An 18,885-nucleotide genomic window follows, 5' to 3' on the forward strand; every position below is an offset into this window, starting at 1 on the left:
GTAAAAAAAAAAATTTCCAAATGTGTAAAAAAAATAAAAAAAAATATTCCAAAATAATGAAAAAAAAAAAAATATTATTCCCATAAATACATTTCTTCATCTAAATAAAAAAAAAAACCAATAAAAGTACACATATTTAGTATCGCCGCGTCCGTAACGACCCGACCTATAAAACTGTCCCACTAGTTAACCCCTTCAGTAAACACCATAAGAAAAAAAAAAAAAAAACGAGGCAAAAAACAACGCTTTATTATCATACCGCCGAACAAAAAGTGGAATAACACGCGATCAAAAGGACAGATATAAATAACCATGGTACCGCTGAAAGCGTCATATTGTCCCGCAAAAAACGAGCCGCCATACAGCATCATCAGCAAAAAAATAAAAAAGTTATAGTCCTGAGAATAAAGCGATGCAAAAATAATTATTTTTTCTGTAAAATAGTTTTTATCGTATAAAAGCGCCAAACCATAAAAAAAGATATAAATGAGGTATCACTGTAATCGTACTGACCCGAAGAATAAAACTGATTTATCAATTTTACCAAACGCGGAACGGTATAAACGCCTCCCCCAATAGAAATTCATGAATAGCTGGCTTTTGGTCATTCTTCCTCACAAAAATCGGAATAAAAAGCGATCAAAAAATGTCACGTGCCCAAAAATGTTTTCAATAAAAACGTCAACTCGTCCCGCAAAAAACAAGACCTCACATGACTCTGTGGACCAAAATATGGAAAAATTATAGCTCTCAAAATGTGGTATTGCAAAAAATATTTTTTGCAATAAAAAGGGTCTTTCAGTGTGTGACGGCTGCCAATCATAAAAATCCGCTAAAAAACTCGCTATAAAAGTAAATCAAACCCCCCTTCATCACCCCCTTAGTTAGGGAAAAATAAAAAAAAATGTATTTATTTCCATTTTCCCATTAGGGTTAGGGCTAGGGTTAGGGCTAGGGTTAGGGCTAGGGTTAGGGCTAGGGTTAGGGCTAGGGCTAGGGTTAGGGCTAGGGTTAGGGCTAGGGCTAGGGTTAGGGCTAGTGTTAGGGCTAGGGCTAGGGTTAGGGCTAGGGTTAGGGCTAGGGTTAGGGTTAGGGCTAGGGTTAGGGTTGGGGCTACAGTTAGGGTTGGGGCTAAAGTTAGGGTTAGGGTTTAGATTACATTTACAGTTGGGAATAGGGTTGAGATTAGGGTTAGGGGTGTGTCAGGGTTAAAGGTGTGGTTAGGGTTACCATTGGAATTAGGGTTAGGGGTGTGTTTAGATTAGGGTTTCAGTTATAATTGGGGGGTTTCCACTGTTTCGGCACATCAGGGGCTCTCCAAACACGACATGGCGTCCGATCTCAATTCCAGCCAATTCTGCGTTGAAAAAGTAAAACAGTGCTCCTTCCCTTCCGAGCTCTCCTGTGTGCCCAAACAGGGGTTTACCCTCACATATGGGGTATCAGCGTACTCAGGACAAATTGGACAACAACTTTTGTGGACCAATTTCTCCTGTTACCCTTGGGAAAATACAAAACTGGGGGCTAAAAAATAATTTTTGTGGGAAAACAAAAAGATTTTTTATTTTCACGGCTCTGCGTTATAAACTGTAGTGAAACACTTGGGGGTTCAAAGTTCTCACAACACATCTAGATAAGTTCATTGAGGGGTCTAGTTTCCTTTATGGGGTCACTTGTGGGGGGTTTCTACTGTTTAGGTACATTAGGGGCTCTGCAAACACAATGTGACACCTGCAGACCAATCCATCTAAGTCTGCATTCCAAATGATGCTCCTTCCCTTCCGAGCCCTCCCATGCGCCCAAACGGTGGTTCCCCCCCACATATCGGGTATCAGCGTACTCAGGACAAATTGGACAACAACATTTAGGGTCCAATTTCTCCTGCTAACCTTGGAAAAATACAAAACTGGGGGCTAAAATATAATTTTTGTGGAAAAAAAAATATTTTTTATTTGCATGGCTCTGCGTTATAAACTGTAGTGAAATACTTGGGGGTTCAAAGCTCTCACAACACATCAAGATGAGTTCCTTAGGGGGTCTACTTTCCAAAATGGTGTCACTTGTGGGGGGTTTCTACTGTTTAGGTACATTAGGGGCTCTGCAAACGCAATGTGACGCCTGCAGACCATTCCATCTAAGTCTGCATTCCAAATGGCGCTCCTTCCCTTCCGAGCCCTCCCATGCGCCCAAACGGTGGTTCCCCCCCACATATGGGGTATCAGCGTACTCAGGACAAATTGGACAACAACTTTTGGGGTCCAATTTCTCCTGTTACCCTAGGGAAAATACAAAACTGGGGGCTAAAAAATAATTTTTGTGGGAAAAAAATTTTGTTTTATTTTTATGGCTCTGCATTATAAACTTCTGTGAAGCCCTTGGTGGGTCAAAGTGCTCACCACACATCCAGATAAGTTCCTTATGGGGTCTACTTTCCAAAATGGTGTCACTTGTGGGGGGTTTCAATGTTTAGGCACATCAGTGGCTCTCCAAACGCAACATGGCGTCCCATCTCAATTCCTGTCAATTTTGCATTGAAAAGTCAAACGGCGCTCCTTCCCTTCCGAGCTCTCCCATGCGCCCAAACAGTGGTTTACTGCCACATATGGGGTATCAGCGTACTCGGGACAAATTGGACAACAACTTTTGAGGTCCAATTTCTTCTCTTACCCTTGGAAAAATAAAAAATTGGGGGCAAAAATATAATTTTTGTGAAAAAATATGATTTTTTATTTTTACGGTTCTGCATTATAAACTTCTGTGAAGCACTTGGTGGGTCAAAGTGCTCACCACACCTCTAGATAAGTTCCTTAGGGGGTCTACTTTCCAAAATGGTGTCACTTGTGGGGGGTTTCAATGTTTAGGCACATCAGTGGCTCTCCAAACGCAACATGGCGTCCCATCTCAATTCCTGTCAATTTTGCATTGAAAAGTCAAACGGCGCTCCTTCCCTTCCGAGCTCTCCCATGCGCCCAAACAGTGGTTTACTGCCACATATGGGGTATCAGCGTACTCAGGACAAATTGGACAACAACTTTTGGGGTCCATTTTCTCCTGTTACCCTTGGTAAAATAAAACAAATTGGAGCTGAAGTAAATTTTTTGTGTAAAAAAGTTAAATGATCATTTTTATTTAAACATTCCAAAAATTCCTATTAAACACCTGAAGGGTTAATAAACTTCTTGAATGTGGTTTTGAGCACCTTGAGGGGTGCAGTTTTTAGAATGGTGTCACAATTGGGCATTTTCTATCATATAGACCCCTCAAAATGACTTCAAATGAGACGTGGTCCCTAAAAAAAATGGTGTTGTAAAAATGAGAAATTGCTGGTCAACTTTTAACCCTTATAACTCCCTAACAAAAAAAAAAATTGGTTCCAAAATTATGCTGATGTAAAGGAGACATGTGGGAAATGTTACTTATTAAGTATTTTGTGTGACATATCTCTGTGATTTAATTGCATAAAAATTAAAAGTTTGAAAATTGCAAAATTTTCAAAATTTTCGCCAAATTTCCGTTTTTTTCACAAATAAACGCAGGTACTATCAAAGAAATTTTACCACTATCATGAAGTACAATATGTCACGAGAAAACAATGTCAGAATCACCAGGATCCGTTGAAGCGTTTCGGAGTTAAAACCTCATAAAGGGACAGTGGTCAGAATTGTAAAAATTGGCCTGGTCATTGACGTGCAAACCACCCTTGGGGGTAAAGGGGTTAAGGATGAACTACAAAAGTACATGATAAACCATATACTGCAAATCTGATGGAATTTTCAGCTTCAATTTTTCACCGAAACTGCAGCAATTTATAGTCGTACAGTATCTTGATGTTTTATATAATGTTTTTCACAACGTATTTGCACTTTTTATATACAGTGAAATTGAAGAATATCACTCGGTGATCATTATATGGGACCCTGCCCTGAAAGTGATGAAACACTGAGACCCAAGAATCTCTTAGTTTTTTTTTAATCGTATCTGGTGCTGGTCCTTATAATTTACCAATTCATAAGGCAAGGCAAATAGTAAAATGACAGATTTTTAGACAAAACACCCTTCTTGCCACCCTGTAATTAAACAAAGGTTAATGCAAAAAAAGTCTAATTAAATGTTAACGCAGGAAAGCATGAAATAGTTTGCTATTAAACAGTATAAACAAATGTTCTTAGCTTAGAGCTCAGACCTCAAGGGCAGAAACCTGATAACGGTGTATAATGATAGCTGTCAAGTGTAGATACACACGGTAATTACTCAGAAGATAAAGTGTAATTGGTTACTATATTCTTCAAGGACACTGTACAGTTGGGCTGGTGCATCATATTGAGTCACGTATGTGAATTTCCTTCTAAAGAACAAGGAAATAAGAAGAGAGGGGATTATATTGTTTCTACAGGGCACAGAATAGTTGTATGTTACATGGAAACTAGCGTCCCCCATACACAGTAGACCAACATTGACTGGACCCACCAATATCAGCGGGATCAGCTGGTGGCTAATGTGTATGGAAGACTCTTACATATCCGGGTGAAGGGTCACTGGATGTGCTGCTGATAAAATTTGACGAACAGGTGATATCCTTGAAAAGAAGACAAGACTAAGTTTTTGTCCTGATGAAGTCCTGTGTTGACCTCAAAACGCTTTAACTTTGTAAACCTGTTCAAATAAAGTTTTCAACGATATCTGTTGGTCAAATTTATGAACAACTCATCCAGTGACACTTCAACCAGATATGTATTCTCCCTAGGTCCTTTGGACTCGTGTCATGCCACAGCTGATATATGTGATTTTTACACGTTGCTTAGGTGCACCTTTACCAAGTGAGCAGATCCCTTCTCTGTTTTTCCGCATGTTTTACAGTTAAAACCTTATTTCATGCTCTTCTTTCTGCCATTTTCTACATTTACCTATGAAGGACTCTTGACTCTCCCCCAACATGTGATATTGGGCGAGAGAAGGATCCGCATTGTCAGATTTCCAATGGCCGATTCTTTTGTTCTTCAAGAAAAAATCCAATGCCAAAAGGAGTCGGCAGTGGCTCTCTTGGAGAGAATACTGGTGCGCTTGGCCAAGCTAAGCGTTCTTGGGTATGGGAGAATTGGGAGAGATAGCTGAAAACTATCTATTGTGTATGTAGGAGGGGGGATTATATTTTGTGTAACCCCTTATTTCCCCTGTTGTGCCTCACTGCACAGGAATAATGGTGCACAATGTCATAAAAAATGGTAGAATGCACACAATGATGTCACAAGTCACAATACGGACATAATGCCCATAGTGATCTCACAGTACATGGATCACATATGGATCGCCCCCAGACACAGGGCCACTGGGTACTCGGTCAGGGGTTGTCACGGTGGCTAGACCCAGCCAGTGACCCTGCTAAGGGGCGTCCAATAGAAGGGTGATGGTGCGTAGTGCGAGGAATAACGGGGACACAGGGTTGCAGTTTCTTTACCTTTTACTGAAGGTTTCAGGATCCTCAGTCCAGGACACTGTCTACAGGGCTGTCTGAGACCAGCCGGTTCGAAGGCACATCCAGAGTTCCCTTTGCAGGTGGAAATCAGTGTCTACCCACTAGCGCTTGTGTGTTGAAGTGCTTCCCTGCTGAGCATTCAGGATAGTCCTCACAACTTCTGTCCTCGTTCTTTCTAGATCTTTCTCTTCTCCGTCCCCCAGGTATGTTATGGCTAGGACACACCTTATTGACAGGTAGGCCTGGAGTTATTCTGGAACCCTAGTGTCGCTCCTCTCCTTCAATTGCCTCCTATGTCCTTCTTAGGTGTTGTATGGTAGATAGCCAACCTGTAATTAACTGTCCTGCTGCTGTTTGAAGTAATGCGTGGAGACTGTTACTTCCTTGGTGCTCCGGCCACCGACTATGCACCTCAGTAGGATGTTGCCGTTCTCGGGGCACGACTGCTACTGGCTCTCCTATGTACTTGATTTCGTTTTCTCACTGTCCACAATATCCTTCGCTTTGTGTCCTTTCTTTAGATACTGCCGCAAGGTAGTGCAGGCGCGGTTCCGTAACAATCTGTCCTTTCGCTATGTACCTGCCAGATTTCACAGTTCTGACAGGTACTCCCTGGAACTCTCCCAGGCTTCATTCTGCCTAATTTCCTGTCCAACCCCTAGTTTTACCAATGTGAGGAGTGGCCCAATAAATAAAGCCTTTTACTCCCCCTAGTGGCCGGAGTGTGAAGTGTAATGTGTACTGGTGATACCTGGTCAGTAGAACTCCTTTAGTGCAGTCAGACGTACCATCACTCCCCTTAGTGGCAGAGCGACGTTACTGCAACGACCAGATCTCTGGGGCGCTGCACTTACATAGTGATGTCATAGCAGAGGGACAACATACACGATGATGTCACAGTACTGAGATTAGGAGCACAATGATGTCATGACAGAGGAATAATGTTCCCAATAAAGTCACAATACAAGGATAATGCACACAGTAATGTCACAGCATACAAATGATTCACATAATATTGTCAAGGATAATTTACACCAGAGATACTTACCTAGTTTGAGTAAAGGTCGTCTTACTTGTTGCCAGGTGACGGTCTGAGCGAGGCCAGACAAGTCTATTTGTAATGTGGCTGGAAGTATGTAAATCACATACTTGCAGTCAAATGACCACCTGCTTATAGTGTTGGTCGCAAAGAATCCTGACAGCATACACCAGGGGTCCCCAACTCCAGGCCTCGAGGGCCGCCAACAGTGCAGGTTTTCAGGATTTCTTTAGTATTGCATGGGTGGTAATGTGATCATCTGCACTTGTGATGATTCCAACCCCTGTGCAATACTAAGGAGATCCTGAAAACCTGCACTGTTGGCGGCCCTCGAGGCCTGGAGTTGGGGACCACTGGCATACACTATGCACACTGAGAGGACTGGTAAATCTACAGTCACATAGATTGACTGCAGACTTGAGCCCCTCTATTATTACATAGTAACATAGTAACATAGTTAGTAAGGCCGAAAAAAGACATTTGTCCATCCAGTTCAGCCTATATTCCATCATAATAAATCCCCAGATCTACGTCCTTCTACAGAACCTAATTGTATGATACAATATTGTTCTGCTCCAGGAAGACATCCAGGCCTCTCTTGAACCCCTCGACTGAGTTCGCCATCACCACCTCCTCAGGCAAGCAATTCCAGATTCTCACTGCCCTAACAGTAAAGAATCCTCTTCTATGTTGGTGGAAAAACCTTCTCTCCTCCAGACGCAAAGAATGCCCCCTTGTGCCCGTCACCTTCCTTGGTATAAACAGATCCTCAGCGAGATATTTGTATTGTCGCCTTATATACTTATACATGGTTATTAGATCGCCCCTCAGTCGTCTTTTTTCTAGACTAAATAATCCTAATTTCGCTAATCTATCTGGGTATTGTAGTTCTCCCATCCCCTTTATTAATTTTGTTGCCCTCCTTTGTACTCTCTCTAGTTCCATTATATCCTTCCTGAGCACCGGTGCCCAAAACTGGACACAGTACTCCATGTGCGGTCTAACTAGGGATTTGTACAGAGGCAGTATAATGCTCTCATCATGTGTATCCAGACCTCTTTTAATGCACCCCATGATCCTGTTTGCCTTGGCAGCTGCTGCCTGGCACTGGCTGCTCCAGGTAAGTTTATCATTAACTAGGATCCCCAAGTCCTTCTCCCTGTCAGATTTACCCAGTGGTTTCCCATTCAGTGTGTAATGGTGACATTGATTCCTTCTTCCCATGTGTATAACCTTACATTTATCATTGTTAAACCTCATCTGCCACCTTTCAGCCCAAGTTTCCAACTTATCCAGATCCATCTGTAGCAGAATACTATCTTCTCTTGTATTAACTGCTTTACATAGTTTTGTATCATCTGCAAATATCGATATTTTACTGTGTAAACCTTCTACCAGATCATTAATGAATATGTTGAAGAGAACAGGTCCCAATACTGACCCCTGCGGTACCCCACTGGTCACAGTGACCCAGTTAGAGACTATACCATTTATAACCACCCTCTGCTTTCTATCACTTAGCCAGTTACTAACCCATTTACACACATTTTCCCCCAGACCAAGCATTCTCATTTTGTGTACCAACCTCTTGTGCGGCACGGTATCAAACGCTTTGGAAAAATCGAGATATACCACGTCCAATGACTCACCGTGGTCCAGCCTATAGCTTACCTCTTCATAAAAACTGATTAGATTGGTTTGACAGGAGCGATTTCTCATAAACCCATGCTGATATGGAGTTAAACAGTTATTCTCATTGAGATAATCCAGAATAACATCCCTCAGAAACCCTTCAAATATTTTACCAACAATAGAGGTTAGACTTACTGGCCTATAATTTCCAGGTTCACTTTTAGAGCCCTTTTTGAATATTGGCACCACATTTGCTATGCGCCAATCCTGCGGAACAGACCCTGTCACTATAGAGTCCCTAAAAATAAGAAATAATGGTTTATCTATTACATTACTTAGTTCTCTTAGTACTCGTGGGTGTATGCCATCCGGACCCGGAGATTTATCTATTTTAATCTTATTTAGCCGGTTTCGCACCTCTTCTTGGGTTAGATTGGTGACCCTTAATATAGGGTTTTCATTGTTTCTTGGGATTTCACCTAGCATTTCATTTTCCACCGTGAATACCGTGGAGAAGAAGGTGTTTAATATGTTAGCTTTTTCCTCGTCATCTACAACCATTCTTTCCTCACTATTTTTTAAGGGGCCTACATTTTCAGTTTTTATTCTTTTACTATTGATATAGTTGAAGAACAGTTTGGGATTAGTTTTACTCTCCTTAGCAATGTGCTTCTCTGTTTCCTTTTTGGCAGCTTTAATTAGTTTTTTAGATAAAGTATTTTTCTCCCTATAGTTTTTTAGAGCTTCAATGGTTCCATCCTGCTTTAGTAGTGCAGATGCTTTCTTTTTACTGTTAATTGCCTGTCTTACTTCTTTGTTTAGCCACATTGGGTTTTTCCTATTTCTAGTCCTTTTATTCCCACAAGGTATAAACCGCTTACACTGCCTATTTAGGATGTTCTTAAACATTTCCCATTTATTATCTGTATTCTTATTTCTGAGGATATTGTCCCAGTCTACCAGATTAAGGGCATCTCTAAGCTGGTCAAACTTTGCCTTCCTAAAGTTCAGTGTTTTTGTGACTCCCTGACAAGTCCCCCTAGTGAAAGACAGGTGAAACTGTACAATATTGTGGTCGCTATTTCCTAGATGCCCGACCACCTGCAGATTTGTTATTCTGTCAGGTCTATTAGATAGTATTAGGTCTAAAAGTGCTGCTCCTCTGGTTGGATTCTGCACCAATTGTGAAAGATAATTTTTCTAGGTTATTAGCAGAAACCTGTTGCCTTTATGGGTTTCACAGGTTTCTGTTTCCCAGTTAATATCCGGGTAGTTAAAGTCCCCCATAACCAGGACCTCATTATGGGTTGCAGCTATTAGTGCTGTACAATGTACAGTAAAACTTCAAAATCTACAGTGATTATGCCATCACACAACCATAAAGCTGGCTCAGAACACACTTATAAAGATTATTGGGGTAAATTAAAGGTGCGTGATATTCCAGTTGCCTAGTTTAACAACTATTTTGTTATTTTATTTTAGACTGTGCTTAACAGCACCTATTCTGACAAATGTACAAGGAAATAGGTCTTTATTTAACTTTGTGATGAAACTAAAATATGGTATGTTCAGGAAAGCCCAAGAACTTTGAACCCCATTAATGTCCTGCCAATGAGTTAGATCATAGTGGGCAGTCACCCATACTATTGTTTAAAATAAAAATGCCCATTTATAGCCAAGTATTTCACAATAATGGTAAACAGCAAAGTAAATCCAGAAAAAAAAGGCCTAAAGTGCATCTAGAAAGTATTCAGATACTGACACTAAAACTAGAATATACCATTTTTGTAAGCATTGAGATCCTTCAATCAGCACTTTCATTAGAGCGCATTTGGAGTAAGTGCATCCTTTTTTGGGGGTATGACACTGCAAGGATGAGACACCTTTGCTTTGCAATTTTTTTCTCATCTTTCTTACTAATTTTCTTAAGTTTTCTCAAGTTATATGGAAATTTGTTCATCAAAAGATGGTTTATGTTTAGGATCTGTCTGGACCACTCAAGGTAATTGTAACAACTCTGCCGGCATCACTGCATTGCCTCCCATCCCCCACCTGCATTACACACCAACTTACTCGCTACTCCGGGGCATGCTGTGAGTTTTGTCTGCTGCCGGCTCCATGCTGTGTCCCTCATGTCTCCTGCTTGCTCTTTGCATTCTTCCTGGCTGTGTGCTTAGGGCTGCCGGCACTTACTGATTCTTGTAGTGTCAGTGTGCTCCTTCCTAAGGTGTCCCCAGCAAATTGCCAAGAGGTCTCAAGTACTTAAGGCATTCCCACCCCTAGGGGAATGCCTGAGCAACTTTCTTCCTCCGACAGTGTCTTGCTGCTGAGGTGCCAGGTCCTGTCCTGCTATTACTCTTGTGTCAGTCACTCAGTAGCCTTCCTTTGCGCTGCAGTGTTATAGTCCCTTACTGCTAAGCTTCTCATAAGGACCTCACAACTGTTGTAGATGTTATCTCTCTCTCTCTCTCTGTCCCCCAGAACGATAGGACAAACCCATATGACTGGTGGCTTGAGGCTGTTTGTAGGGACTCTAGCATGCCCCGGCCTCTGAGGGGTGCCACCGTGCCTCCTGGGTGTAGGGGCAGACAGGTAACCTGCAATTAGCTGTCCTGCCGGTCTCTGAAGTAAAGCATAAAGGTCCTTACTCCCTCGGCATGCCAGCTACCGGATTTCTGCCCCTCAGAAGGAAGCAGCCTGCTCCTGGCTGGTCTCCCTCTGATATCCTCTCCTTTGTTCTGACTTCCTTTACACTTGCAGCAATATGTTCTGCTTTCTATCCGTCTGTTTCATAGGAGCTGCAGCACTTCAGGCCACAGGACTCCTATGCTTCCTCTCCCTCTGTCTTCCTGACAGGAATTGAACCTTTTCCCTCCAGATCAGGATGTTCTTATAGGGGAGTTCACCTTAAACAGGCTTAGAGCTCCCCCTTCTGGTCTGGAGTGTGAACATGTTGCAAGCATTGTGTTACCTGACAAAGAGTTCTCCTTCATTGCCTCCAAACGTAACATCACTCTCCCCTAGAGGAGAATGATATTACTGCAACAACCAGGACCCTGGGGCGCTGCAGATGCAGGCTTTTTCCTGAACCACTGCTTCAAGAAAGTGTTTTCTGAAAATTGGCAGTTTGTTTGGAAGTTGATTTTGAGTCCATCTTCAACTAGGTCCAACTAGCTCATCTTTAACTAAACCCCCCAAAATGAGCCGAAACATATGTTTGTATAAGTTTAATGTGTAGGTGCAGATTCACATTGTGGCCATCTAAAACACAAGACCTAAGATAACAACAAAAATAGCAAATACCCTGTAGTACATAAATAAATAGTAATAGTTCATGTATATAATATAGAGTACTTAGTGGATGCAGTTTTGATCAAAAAGGCATTAACCCCTTCCCGACCCATGACGCCACGTAGGCGTCATGAAAGTCGGTGCCAATCCGACCCATGACGCCTATGTGGCGTCATGGAAAGATCGCGTCCCTGCAGATCGGGTGAAAGGGTTAACTCCCATTTCACCCGATCTGCAGGGACAGGGGGAGTGGTAGTTTAGCCCAGGGGGGGTGGCTTCACCCCCCGTGGCTATGATCGCTCTGATTGGCTGTTGAAAGTGAAACTGCCAATCAGAGCGATTTGTAATATTTCACCTATTATAACTGGTGAAATATTACAATCCAGCCATGGCCGATGCTGCAATATCATCGGCCATGGCTGGAAACACTAATGTGCCCCCACCCCCCCCCACCGATCGCCCCCCCCCCAGCCCTCTGATCTGTCCGGTATACTGCTCCGGCTCCACTCCGTCCTGTGCTCCGCTCCCCCCGTGCTCTTGTCCGCTCCCCCCGTGCTCCAATCACCCTCCTCGTGCTCCAATCACCCCCCTGCACTCCGATCCACCGCCCCCCGTGCTCCGTTCCACCCCCGTGCTCCGTTCCACCCCCCGTACTCCCTTCCACCCCCCGTGCTCCCTTCCACCCGTCCCGCGCTTCGATCCCCCCCCATTAGGGTTAGGGCTAGGGTTAGGGCTAGGATTAGGGTTAGGGTTAGGGGTAGGGTTAGGGTTAGGGCTAGGGCTAGGGTTAGGGCTAGGGTTAGGGCTAGGGTTAGGGCTAGGGTTTCGGTATGTGCACACGTATTCTGGTCCTCTGCGGATTTTTCCGCTGCGGATTTGATAAATCCGCAGTGCTAAACCGCTGCGGATTTATGGCGGATTTGCCGCATTTTTTCTGCGCATTTCACTGCGGGTTTACAACTGCGATTTTCTATTTGAGCAGTTGTAAAACCGCTGCGGAATCCGCACAAAGAAGTGACATGCTGCGGAATATAAACCGCTGCATTTCCGTGCAGTTTTTCCACAGCATGTGTACAGCGATTTTTGTTTCCCATAGATTTACATTGAACTGTAAACTCATGGGAAACTGCTGCGGATACGCAGCGTTTTCCGCAGCGTGTGCACATACCCTTACAATTAGGCTATGTGCACACGGTGCGGATTTGGCTGCGGATCCGCAGCAGTGTTCCATCAGGTTTACAGTACCATGTAAACCTATGGAAAACCAAATCCGTTGTGCCCATGGTGCGGAAAATACCGCGCGGAAACGCTGCGTTGTATTTTCCGCAGCATGTCAATTCTTTGTGCGGATTCCGCAGCGTTTTACACCTGTTCCTCAATAGGAATCCGCAGGTGAAATCCGCACAAAAAACACTGGAAATCCGTGGAAAATCTGCAGGTAAAACGCAGTGCCTTTTACCCGCGGATTTTTCAAAAATGATGCTGAAAAATCTCACACGAATCCGCAATGTGGGCACATAGCCTTAGGGTTAGGGTTGGAATTAGGGTTGTGGTTAGGGGTGTGATTAGGGTTATGGCTACAGTTGGGATTAGAGTTAGGGGTGTGTTGGGGTTAGTGTTGGAGGTAGAATTGAGGGGTTTCCACTGTTTAGGCACATCAGGGGTCTCCAAACGCAACATGGCGCCACCATTGATTCCAGCCAATCTCGTATTCAAAAAGTCAAATGTTGCTCCCTCAATTCTGAGCCCCGACGTTTGCCCAAACAGTGGTTTACCCCCACATATGGGGTACCAGCATACTCAGGATAAACTGCGCAACAATTACTGGGGTCCAATTTCTCCTGTTACCCTTGTGAAAATAAAAAAATGCTTGCTAAAACATCATTTTTGAGGAAAGAAAAATGATTTTTTATTTTCACGGCTCTGCGTTGTAAACGTCTGTGAAGCACTTGGGGGTTCAAAGTGCTCACCACATATCTAGATAAGTTCCTTGGGGGGTCTAGTTTCTAAAATGGGGTCACTTGTGGGGGGTTTCTACTGTTTAGGCACACCAGGGGCTCTGCAAACGCAACGTGACGCCCGCAGACCATTCCATCAAAGTCTGCATTTCAAAAGTCACTACTTCCCTTCTGAGCCCTGACGTGTGCCCAAACAGTGGTTTACCTCCACACATGGGGTATCAGCGTACTCAGGAGAAACTGGACAACAACTTTTGGGGTCCAATTTCTCCTGTAACCCTTGGGAAAATAAAAAATTCTGGGCTAAATAATTATTTTTGAGGAAAGAAAACGTATTTATTATTTTCACGGTTCTGCATTATAAACTTCTATGAAGCACTTGGGGGTTCAAAGTGCTCACCACACATCTAGATAAGTTCCTTTTGGGGTCTAGTTTCCAAAATGGGGTCACTTGTGGGGGGTTTCTACTGTTTAGCCACATCAGGGGCTCTGCAAACGCAACGTGACGCCCGCAGAGCATTCCATCAAAGTCTGCATTTCAAAACGTCACTACTTCAATTCCGAGCCCCGGCATGTGCCCAAACAGTAGTTTACCCCCACATATGGGGTATCACCGTACTCAGGAGAAACTGGACAACAAATATTGGGGTCAAATTTCTCCTGTTACCCTTGGGAAAATTAAAAAATTCTGGGCTAAATAATTATTTTTGAGGAAAGAAAACGTATTTATTATTTTCACGGCTCTACATTATAAACTTCTGTGAAGCACTTAGGGGTTCAAAGTGCTCACCACACATCTAGATTAGTTCCTTTGGGGGTCTAGTTTCCAAAATGGGGTCATTTCTGGGGATCTCCAATGTTTAGGCACACAGGGGTTCTCCAAACGTGACATGGTGTCCGCTAATGATTGGAGCTAATTTTCCATTTAAAAAGCCAAATGGCGTGCCTTCCCTTCCGAGCCCTGCCGTGCGCCCAAACAGTGGTTTACCCCCACATATGGGGTATCAGCGTACTCAGGACAAACTGGACAACAACATTTGGGGTCCAATTTCTCCTATTACCCTTGGCAAAATAGGAAATTCCAGGCTAAAAATCATTTTTGAGGAAAGAAAAATTATTTTTTATTTTCATGGCTCTGCGTTATAAACTTCTATGAAGCACCTGGGGGTTTAAAGTGCTCAATATGCATCTAGATAAGTTCCTTGGGGGGTCTAGTTTCCAAAATGGGGTCACTTGTTGGGGAGCTCCAATGTTTAGGCACACAGGGGCATTCCAAACGCGACATGGTGTCCGCTAACAATTGGAGCTAATTTTCCATTCAAAAAGTCAAATGGCGCGCCTTCCCTTCCGAGCCCTGCCGTGTGCCCAAACAGTGGTTTACCCCCAAATGTGAGGTATCGGCGTACTCGAGAGAAATTGCCCAACAAATTTTATGATCCATTTTATCCTATTGCCCATGTGAAAATGAAAAAATTGAGGCGAAAATAATTTTTTTGTGAAAAAAAGTACTTTTTCATTTTTACAGATCAATTTGTGAAGCACCTGAGGGTTTAAAGTGCTCACTAGGCATCTAGATAAGTTCCTTGGGGGGTCTAGTTTCCAAAATGGGGTCACTTGTGGGGGGTTTCTACTGTTTAGCCACATCAGGGGCTCTGCAAACGCAACGTGACGCCCGCAGAGCATTCCATCAAAGTCTGCATTTCAAAACGTCACTACTTCAATTCCGAGCCCCGGCATGTGCCCAAACAGTAGTTTACCCCCACATATGGGGTATCACCGTACTCAGGAGAAACTGGACAACAAATATTGGGGTCAAATTTCTCCTGTTACCCTTGGGAAAATTAAAAAATTCTGGGCTAAATAATTATTTTTGAGGAAAGAAAACGTATTTATTATTTTCACGGCTCTGCATTATAAACTTCTGTGAAGCACTTAGGGGTTCAAAGTGCTCACCACACATCTAGATAAGTTCCTTTCGGGGTCTAGTTTCCAAAATGGGGTCACTTGTGGGGGGTTTCTACTGTTTAGCCACATCAGGGGCTCTGCAAACGCAACGTGACGCCCACAGAGCATTCCATCAAAGTCTGCATTTCAAAACGTCACTACTTCACTTCCGAGCCCCGGCATGTGCCCAAACAGTGGTTTACCCCCACATATGGGGTATCAGCATACTCAGGAGAAACTGGACAACAACTTTTGAGGTCAAATTTCTCCTGTTACCCTTGGGAAAATAAAAAATTGCAGGCTAAAAGATCATTTTTGAGAAAATATTTTTTTTTTTTTAATTTTCATGGCTCTGCGTTATAAACTTCTGTGAAGCACTTGGGGGTTCAAAGTCCTCACCACACATCTAGATTAGTTCCTTTGGGGGTCTAGTTTCCAAAATGGGGTCATTTCTGGGGATCTCCAATGTTTAGGCACACAGGGGTTCTCCAAACGTGACATGGTGTCCGCTAATGATTGGAGCTAATTTTCCATTTAAAAAGCCAAATGGCGTGCCTTCCCTTCCGAGCCCTGCCGTGCGCCCAAACAGTGGTTTACCCCCACATATGGGGTATCAGCGTACTCAGGACAAACTGGACAACAACATTTGGGGTCCAATTTCTCCTATTACCCTTGGCAAAATAGGAAATTCCAGGCTAAAAATCATTTTTGAGGAAAGAAAAATTATTTTTTATTTTCATGGCTCTGCGTTATAAACTTCTGTGAAGCACCTGGGGGTTTAAAGTGCTCAATATGCATCTAGATAAGTTCCTTGGGGGGTCTAGTTTCCAAAATGGGGTCACTTGTTGGGGAGCTCCAATGTTTAGGCACACAGGGGCTTTCCAAACGCGACATGGTGTCCGCTAACAATTGGAGCTAATTTTCCATTTAAAAAGTCAAATGGCGCGCCTTCCCTTCCGAGCCCTGCCGTGTGCCCAAACAGTGGTTTACCCCCACATGTGAGGTATTGGTGTACTCAGGAGAAATTGCCCAACAAATTTTAGGATCCATTTTATCCTGTTGCCCATGTGAAAATGAAAAAATTGAGGCTAAAAGAATTTTTTTGTGAAAAAAAGTACTCTTTCATTTTTACGGATCAATTTGTGAAGCACATGGGGGTTCAAAGTGCTCACTATGCATCTAGATAAGTTCCTTGGGGCGTCTAGTTTCCAAAATGGGGTCACTTGTGGGGGAGCTCCAATTTTTAGGCACACGGGGGCTCTCCAAACGTGACATGGTGTCCGCTAAAGAGTGGAGCCAATTTTTCATTCAAAAAGTCAAATGATGCTCCTTCAATTCCAAGCCCTGCCGTGCGCCCAAACAGTGGTTTACCCCCACATATGAGGTATCAGCGTACTCACGACAAATTGGACAACAACTTTCGTGGTTCAGTTTCTCCTTTTACCATTGGGAAAATAAAAAAATTGTTGCTAAAAGATAATTTTTGTGACTAAAAAGTTAAATGTTCATTTTTTCCTTCCATGTTGCTTCTGCTGCTGTGAAGCACCTGAAGGGTTAATAAACTTCTTGAATGTGGTTTTGAGTAGTGGTCACCAAACCAGGGATTCAAGCTTCAGGAGGCTAATTTGCATATTCCAGGTGCCTTCTGGGAGAAGCGAAGTCTCCCTAAGCTAGAAGATCGTTGGGTACAGCCGGGACCAGCTGCTTCGAAAGCATCACCAAACCAGGGATTCAAGCTTCAGGAGGCTAATTTGCATATTCCAGGTGCCTTCTGGGAGAAGCGAAGTCTCCCTAAGCTAGAAGATCGTTGGGTACAGCCGGGACCAGCTGCTTCGAAAGCATCACCAAACCAGGGATTCAAGCTTCAGGAGGCTAATTTGCATATTCCAGGTGCCTTCTGGGAGAAGCGAAGTCTCCCTAAGCTAGAAGATCGTTGGGTACAGCCGGGACCAGCTGCTTCGAAAGCATCACCAAACCAGGGATTCAAGCTTCAGGAGGCTAATTTGCATATTCCAGGTGCCTTCTGGGAGAAGCGAAGTCTCCCTAAGCTAGAAGATCGTTGGGTACAGCCGGGACCAGCTGCTTCGAAAGCATCACCAAACCAGGGATTCAAGCTTCAGGAGGCTAATTTGCATATTCCAGGTGCCTTCTGGGAGAAGCGAAGTCTCCCTAAGCTAGAAGATCGTTGGGTACAGCCGGGACCAGCTGCTTCGAAAGCATCACCAAACCAGGGATTCAAGCTTCAGGAGGCTAATTTGCATATTCCAGGTGCCTTCTGGGAGAAGCGAAGTCTCCCTAAGCTAGAAGATCGTTGGGTACAGCCGGGACCAGCTGCTTCGAAAGCATCACCAAACCAGGGATTCAAGCTTCAGGAGGCTAATTTGCATATTCCAGGTGCCTTCTGGGAGAAGCGAAGTCTCCCTAAGCTAGAAGATCGTTGGGTACAGCCGGGACCAGCTGCTTCGAAAGCATCACCAAACCGCGCGCCTTACGGCGCGCAAATTTTTGCCTGTAGGTCATTATTGCAAGAGAGCTTGGCTGAGTAGATTACACAAGAAGGAAAACACACAGCAAGTCAGCAGGATCTAGGAGCAACATGGCAGATGTGACAACCTACATGGTGAGCTGCAGCATGTGCTACATGTTCACAGATCGACCAGAAGAAGAATCCAATTTCACCTGTCAGAAGTGTAGACTAGTGGCCCTTTTAGAAGAAAAGGTGCGGGGTCTGGAAGAAAGAATAGCAACTTTGAAACTCATCAAAGAGAATGAAGACTTTCTAGACAGAACAGAAGCATCTCTACTGGTCACAGAAGGTGCAAAAAGTGTCAGAGAACCTCCAAAAGCAGATGAGTGGAAGCATGTGACCAAAAGAAGCAAGAAGACCATGGAGAAATCACCAACCACACAACTGAAGAACCGATATCAAATCTTTGTAGAGGATGAAGATGGCACACCTAAGAATGAAGCAATACCAGCAAGCAAAAAAGAAAAGGGCACACAGCAACAAGTGACAGCAAAAAGTACAGCCAAGAAGCAACGAAGAGTGGTGGTGGTGGGAGACTCACTACTGAGAGGCACCGAAGCAGCCATCTGCAGACCGGACATAACTGCAAGAGAAGTATGCTGCCTTCCAGGTGCGATGATCAAGGATGTGACCGATAGGATACCAAAGCTCTTCAGCTCCAAGGACGTCCACCCATTTCTTCTGATACATGTTGGCACCAATGACACGGCAAGGAAGGACCTACCGACAATCTGCAAGGACTTTGAAGAGTTGGGGAAGAAAGTAAAGGAACTGGATGCACAGGTAGTTTTTTCTTCTATCCTTCCAGTAGACGGGCATGGCACCAGGAGATGGAACAGGATCCTTGATGCAAACAACTGGCTAAGACGATGGTGCAGACAACAAGGATTTGGATTCCTGGACCACGGTGTGAATTACTGGTATGATGGACTCCTCGCCAGAGACGGACTACACCTCAACAAACCTGGGAAACACACATTCGCCAGAAGACTCGCTACACTCATCAGGAGGGCGTTAAACT

The sequence above is a fragment of the Ranitomeya imitator genome, chromosome 4, assembly GCF_032444005.1.
Source record: "Ranitomeya imitator isolate aRanImi1 chromosome 4, aRanImi1.pri, whole genome shotgun sequence".
Classification (NCBI taxonomy): Eukaryota; Metazoa; Chordata; class Amphibia; order Anura; family Dendrobatidae; genus Ranitomeya; species Ranitomeya imitator.